This window comes from Pteropus vampyrus, unplaced genomic scaffold, assembly GCF_000151845.1.
Source record: "Pteropus vampyrus isolate Shadow unplaced genomic scaffold, Pvam_2.0 Scaffold3, whole genome shotgun sequence".
Lineage (NCBI taxonomy): Eukaryota > Metazoa > Chordata > Mammalia > Chiroptera > Pteropodidae > Pteropus > Pteropus vampyrus.
In genome coordinates, this window is record NW_011888784.1 from 10,553,839 (window position 1) to 10,562,030 (window position 8,192).

The window sequence follows — 8,192 nt, forward strand, 5'->3', positions numbered from 1 at the left end:
TTTTTTTTTTCAGGTCAAATATATATACCCCATGCAATATTTACTAAATCCTTCCAAACCTTTACAGTTCATCACAAATGAGACTAATCATGGAAGCCTTTCTAATTTCTATTGAAGAATTAATAAGTCCTTATTTTATACTCTAATAGAAATTTGTATCATACCATATATTTATATGCATCTTATAACTACTGGATCATAAATACTTTAAGACAACGATTATGACATATATATATTTTCTAAAGCAACTATCACAATCCCTGATGTATTATAAATACTCAGTTAACAATTGGTCAATAAATAAGTATAAAGAACGTTTAACTTTAATGTTGGTACAATAAGTGATGGACATGGACTTTCAAGTAAATAAGGCTTTTGGAACATATAAAGGTCATGGAGTACTTACTTTATAAATCAAATTTCTTAAAATGCAAAAAAAAAAAAGTTTACGTCAGCAACTGATAGGAAAAGATTCTTTATCCTGAGAACTTTGCCAAGTTCAGTGTGGATATGGACTTGGCTTGAGGGAAATCCCATTGGAGTTTATTGGGTTTTCTCTATTTTAAGTCCTATGTATCACTACATCCTATATTGTTTTAGGAAAAACCACCAACGAACTGAAATCTTGCCTGTAACGCTATTACAGACTTCAGAGTTTCAGTCATGACTGTAAACATCAACAAGCTCCATGAAGTGATTGGCACTGTCCATCAACCATAACTTGGCTTCAGAGTGAAGGAGAGGTTTTTCTTTATGGTGAATATACTAGAGAGAGAGCATGGTCAGCTCAGGTAAGTTTATCTGTAAATGTCATGCCTCCATAGTATGAACACAAATGACTCCCACCTATTACTCACTTTTATGCCTTCTGAATGTTGGCTTGCTCCATCAAAGATAAAATATTAAGTGGCATAACCGGATTTTGGACCAGAAGATTATAACCTTGATGATAATGTTTTTTTGAATGAATGTATTCAATATGGCAGGATAATAAATTTAGGGTTAATTGGCCTTTATTTATGAATTACTTATGAAAATTCAACATAGGCGTGAAGCAGCACACTGTAACAATTTTTATTTCCAACTGTTCTCATTGAATTCCCAAAACCGTGTAGGTTTTCTTTTTGTTGTATTATAAAAAGGTTATTGCCTTTCATTGATTTATATTACTTTTCTCTCTTTGGCTGGGATTGAGATTTTCAAAAAGTAGTTAAAATGCCTTTCTCATGAGTTTTTAGAATTTTTAGGTAATAAACTGATTGGGAATCTCATCTGATAACCAGTTAAAAATGTAGCTCTCTAATACAAAATAATTCATAAATTAAAATAAAGATTCACTGAATATTAACTTGAATCTACAAATTACTGAGTATCTGTGTTCGAAGTGTGTGCGGGTTTCACATTTTACTCTTCAGTCAGATTTCCAACATTGTGGAGAGAAAATCTATGAGACAGAACAAAGGATAAACTTTTTCTTTTCATTTGATCAATTTTTCAGCAAAGTTAATGATTAACAAATTTCTGAAGTCATATAGCTGGTTAAAACCAAAGGTAAAATTAGATTTTGGATAAGCTGACTTATCCAAAGTGGTAGCCATATTTGCATTTTGTGTTAAAAAAAAAGTTTCCATTTCAATACCCATTTTAAAACAAACTTGTATTAGCCTAATGAATAACAACCACAGTTTAATTCCTTTTCACAAATACAAACCATACTCCACTCCTAGATACTGAGCTTACAAACGATAGGTTACATGGCAAATAAGTTGAGAAACTGTAGATGACAGAGTCAGTCTGTCTTCACTAGTAAACAAATCTCTCAAAATCCATACATATCTGCTACTGGCTCAGTCATTTCCACTTCCTATTTAAAGAAAAGCATATAATATAAACCCCTCTCTGCTGTTTTTATACTTATTTGGCCCAATCTACAAATCTCTTGAGTTCTTATCTGTGACCGACTGAGAAAACTCTTAGTAAAAATATTTCTTTTGTTACTAAAAGTGCTTTTCATCTCTAGACCCTTTTGGACCTTCACTTCAAAATTGTATGTGTGGCACATGAATGAATATCAGTGAAATGTGCAAGGTCATCAAATGATGTCAGAAAACAAAACAATATCTGGGAGAAGAAAGATGCCAAAGTAAAAGCAGTTCTGCTCTTCTTAGATAAAGAGTCCCTCTCGGTTCTTTTCTTCCCCATTACCGTGACTGGCAGGCGTTGCATGATCTCAGAAAGAAGAGAAAGATAAGCAACCAGGGAACAGGGAAAAGCAAGTGTTTGGGGAAGATTTTTAATACTTGGCTGTATGATTTCCAGCTTCTTCAAATGTGAACACAAGAAGGGTGGCAGGAAAAAGGCTAGAAATTTATTTTTGGTCCCAAAAACTCCTTATTTGAATCAAACCTACAAACTTTTACTTGTCCTGTAAATTAATATTGAAAAGATATCCAGTGTTCTGTTCTGGGTTTAGCTTGGAGACAAATAGTTGGAAAGAGCCTCACTCCAACCCTAATGACAAGAAAAAAGCTTAGCAAATTGCAAAGTAATGGCTGTTCTTGAATCCCTCAGAGAACCTGAGTGGCAAAGCTGCTAACTAACACTAGATTTGGAGAAAGAGAGGTGTCTCCAAAGGGAAACAAATCTTGAGCATTTGTTTACCTGGGACAGATATCAGAGGTCAAATAAGCCAGGAAGAATTTAGCTAAAAAATTTTAATGAATTGCTAAAGACCGGGTATGAGATAGATTGAGAGTATGAGGTCCCTGTGGACCACACATATAGGGGTGTTTGTGGCCTCCTGAACACCAGGAATTTACAGGGAAAATTGGGAAGAATACTGAGACAGCTTCCCTTTTGGTAGCACGGGCTGGTTGGGGAATAGGATCTCTATCCACTGAAGAAAAACTGCACAGACCATCATTTCTCTCTCTCCTACAGGACAAAAGTCTTAGGATATTGGTGGAAACCCACAAGAGTTGTAGAAGAGGAACAGGGGAAAACTTCCCTGGAAGATGCACATGGAGCTCCACAGGAAAGCTTGGGAGTATCTCATCTTGAGCCTCAGGACATAGTGTTTGTCTAAGACTGAGGCTTAATCAGAACATCAGAGAACAGCTTTCTCTCCCATTCTTCACTCTCAGATTAACAAGCATAGAGAGAATACAGCTGGGAGAGATACAAGAGTCAGTCTCAGAGACAAACCACAATGGGAAGGTACAAAGCCAAGGGTGGAGTCAGACATTGAGAAAATAACTCTTGGGGTTGCAGCCAACACCCTAAACATGAGAAATTGCTAAGGGAATATAAAATCTATGGTGCTCTAATGGTAACAATAGAGCCAGCAAATCTCAAACATAGACTAACTCCTGACCATATCAAAATAAACCCACACACAATCAACGTAGCAATGGGAAAGTTGTCCTCATCTCCAAGCATTAGAAAAAAGATTTACTTGAATATCCTCTGTCTTACATAAGATGTTTGACTTGTAATAAAAAACTTCATGTCGTACGATGAAACAGAAAATAAATGCAACTTCAAGTGACAAAATAGTCATGAGAACCAGATGCCGATATGTCATAGATGTTAGAATAATCAGACAGATAATTTAAAATAAATATTACAAAAATGTTAAAAAGTTCTAATGTAAATGGTAAATAACATAGAATATCAAGTGGATGACTGAAGCAGAGAAATGGACTCTATAAGAAAGAATCAAATGAAAGTGCTAAAAGTGAAAAACATTAACAGAGACGAAGAATATCTTTGGTGGCCTCATCAGTAGATTTAACATAGCTGATGAAAGAATTAATGAATTCGAAGATATGCCAAAATAAATTACCCAAACTAAAACATGGGGGCAGGTAGAAGGGGGGAATATAAACAAACATATAGAAGAAAGCAACCTACAGTTATGGAGTAGTGTCAGATGATCTAATATACATACAATTGGAATTCTGTAAAAAGAAGTAGAAAAGAGAGAAAAAAAAATATTTGAAGAAATAAAGACAAAGAACTTTCCAAAACTAACGACTATACCAAACCACAGATCCAAGAACCCAGAGAACTTAGCCAGATAAATGTTCCCCCTTCTTTCCACACACACCTACACATGTCATATTGAAACTGTTGACAAACAAAATCTTCAAGAGGAAAGAGGAAACAAATAGAGGAATAAGAGAAAGAATTACAGCTTAACTTTTTCAGAAACCAGGCAAATAGGAAGACAATTAAGTGACAAAATGCTGAAATAAAAAGGAAAACACAATAAAACCCCTGTCTACCCAGAAGTCTCTATAAAAATATCCATCAAAAGTAAAAGAGAAATAATAACTCGCTCAAACAAAAACCGAGGAAATTCATTGCCAGTCATCTTACTCTATAAAAAAATGGTAATGGAAGTTCTTCAAGGAGAAGAAATATAGTAGAAACAGAACTACATAAAGAAATGAAAAGCAGTGGAGAAGAAATAATGATAAAATTAAATTCATTTATATGTATAAATACCCTAAAATGTAATTGTCTAAATCAAAAATAGTAACTATTAATGTTTGTAACATATGTAAAAGCAAAACATCTGACAATAATAACATAAATGTAAGGGAGGAATTTGGAATACACTGTTGCAAGATCTTTACATTACATGTGAAACAGTATATGATTGAAAATAATCTTAGATTAATTAAAAATGTGTAAGCCCTAGAGTAAACACTAAAAAAAAAGGCATAAAGAAGTAAATAAAAGAGATAAATTAAATAATAATAATGTTTGAATGACTCTAGACAAAAATAGAAAAAGAAAAAAGAAACTGAGACAAGGTATAATAGAGAAAACATAGCAAAATGATAGATTTTAAAGAGCCATCCAAATAAAAATGAATGTCAAAATAAGGATATTAAAAAGCCTTAAAGATAATTCACCTCCCAGGAATTAAAAAGTTTTATTTATTCTTGTGTAGACTATACTAATCTTAATTTATTTTTTTCCACCAGAGCACAGCAGTGACTATTTTCTATTCCCTCTCAGGTCAGATAACATGGAGTTGCATGTTTCCTTATATGAACTTCGAACAGAGAATTTCACTACATGTAAATTATATTACTTTAAATACCATGACTTATATCAAAGCCTGTATTTATGATAGCATAGTATTTGAGTAGTTATAGCATGATATGTTATCTGAGTTCATATGCTGGTTTAGCAGTTTATATAATCTGTGATATTGAAGGTATTCCTTGAACATTCTTAGCCTATTTTTCATAGTTAAAATAGAATTATAGTATGTATTTATCAGACATGCTTTTCAAGATTAAATGAGATCAGTTATCTGAAAATGTCTCCTACAAGTTATAGGGTTAACAAATTTCCTCTGAGGCTGAGTTTAATTCTTTTGAAAATTTCTTCAATAGTCAATAATCAAGACTATTTGAGAGTTGTTAGTTTTTTGCTGGAGCACTGAAAAATGACCCCCCCTCAACTGTATTTTTGTTCCTTAATAAATCATGCAGCTAATGTAAAAGTGTTTTTTTTAACTGCCTATGTTTTTTATGTTTAAACTTACATTGCTTAATTTTTGTCATTCATTGAGTTATAACACATTAAATATTGGGGAGGTGGCGGGGAAGAAGGTTGAAGTCATCTTCTCTAGACTCATTATTAGTAATAATACCCTCCACCAAATCTCTAATAGTCACTCAGCATCTACTTGAAGACACCAGTAGCTGGTAATGCACTATTACACAGAGTTAATTTTGTTTTGAACCATTCTTATTTTTTTCATTTATTCAATCCTCAAAGGGATAATATAATTTTCTCAAGAAAGTGTACACGTAGGTAGTGAGAAAATTACAAATGTATAGGAAAAAGAGAATGTATAATGGTTTTTATTAGTATATCTAATTTTAATTCTGAGAAAGAAAAAGAATACAGGCAAAAATAGGGAACAGCAGCAAGAGAAGGGATAAGAATACAGGTAAAGGAGAGGAGAGTACCCAGAAACCAGTTATCACTTTTAGCATTTAATTGCTTCTGTGATATATAGTATTGATATACTGAAGTATAACAAACCCCAACTAGTTAAATGCATCCATCAGAGACCTGGAATAAAATGCATTAAGCTCCAAATTTGATTCCACAATTATATAGAACCTGAGCTGTTTGAATAATCCTGCTATGAGATGCATAGCCCCTTAGATTGATGACATTTTTCAATATAAGGACCTGTGGGCATGGATACCTACATAATGTTGAAGCATAAATTTTGGAAATTGATTTGGTTCAATCCGGAAAATATTTATTAAAAGTCTACTATTTGCAAGCTAAATGCAGTCAGTCAAATGGTTGGTCCAGGATAAGAAACTGATAAGACTAATGATTCCATTAAATAGACTGGATCATCTGGGGAACTAGTATCACATGGAACAAAATTAACATTCATCTTTTCCATCAGCAATCCTTTCATAGTTCTGATGAACTGGCAATTCTAGAATCTGTGTAAAACTCTGAAAATTTTGACTATATGTAGTCCATTTGGATTCATTACACCCCATTAACTTTACCTGAAAAATATGTTACAACTCTATTTATTTCTCTCCCTATCCAACATCCCTAGTTCTATCTATCATCATCGTCTTCCTGGGCAATTTCAATAGCTCTCACTTGATCTGTTTCTTTTAACTCTTACCTCCTTCCTGTACAATTCTTTTTTCTCAATGCATCCAGAATTATTTCTTAAACAATGAATTCATGTCACTCCCCTGCTTAAATTGTTAAATGATTTCCACATTATGAGTAGAATAAGAGTTAGATTACAAACCACAACCCACAGATCCTTCATGTTTTGGCCCTACTTACTTCATCAATACATATTGTGCCTCTGCTGTGGTCACAACACTTAAAACACTTAAGCCATATTGGTCTTCTTTCAGTGTCTTAAACATCTCGATTACTTTCTGTATTAGTCATGGTTCTCCAGAAAAATATACATATATATGAAATAAGGAATTGGCTTACATGATTACGGAGGATGAAAATCCCAAGATCTGCAGTCAGCAAGCTAGAGACCAGGAAAACTGGTGGTATAATTTCTATTTAAAGACCAGCAGACTTGAAACCCAGGAGGAACCCCTGTTTCCATTTGAGTTTATCAGGAAGGAAAAAAAAAAAAAATGGTGTTCCAGCTCCAAGGTAGTTGGGCAAAAGTAATTTCTTTTAATTCAGGATAGGATCAGCCTTTGTTTTATTCAGGCCTTCAACTGATTGGATAAGGCTCATCTACATGAGAGAGGGCAATCCGCTTTAATCTATTGATTCGAATGTTAATCTATTACAAAAACACTCTCACAGAAATACCCAGAATAATGTTTGACTATCTGGGTACCCCATAGCCCAGTCAAGTTGCACATAAAACTAGCCATCACACTTAAGTCAGAGTCTTTTTTTATGCCTGAACAGCTCTTTTGCTCAACCATTGGTGGGAGAGTTTACATTCATCCTTCAGAATCACTTCCTCATAGAGGACATCCCTGACTCACCAATGTCCTCTGGGTTTTCCGGGTTATCTACTCCCAGAGTTTCCCTTTCTTTATTGTCATAAACCTTGTTCATTAGGTATTGAAATTATAGTGTGATTAATGTCTACCTTCCTCACTAGACATTAAAATCCATGAGAGCAGATGTAATCCACCTTCTCCCCTCCCCCATTTCTTTTTTCCTCTCTTCTTCTCTACTTTTCTTATCACTAAAAATTGCTATGCATGGTATATAGTATATACTCAAAAAATATTTTTTTAGTGAATTAATATGGAACTTAAATAGCCAGCAAAAGTTTTATGGAAGAGGGAATGCAACCTTCATTACCTGCTTGCTTTCATATTCATTCCCTGCTTTTCTCTGTTTCATTCTTATTATGGGGTCTGCTACTGCATACTGCATTTTCCAAACTCAGCTGTACACTGGGTAGGTTTGGCTAATGGGAGGCACTGGCCAGAGATGGACAGCTGAGAAGAAGGAAACATTCAGTGTATCTCTCTTCTTTTGTACTCTTTTCATGGCTCCAGCTCTTATTAGGCAGGATCTCTGTTCTTCAACGAGGTAGCCCCAGCTTCAATAACACCATGTCTTCAATTGTCCCTTCAGGCATAGAGTTACTAGCAGTTTTGCACTGTTACTAATTTCTGGATTTCCTCACT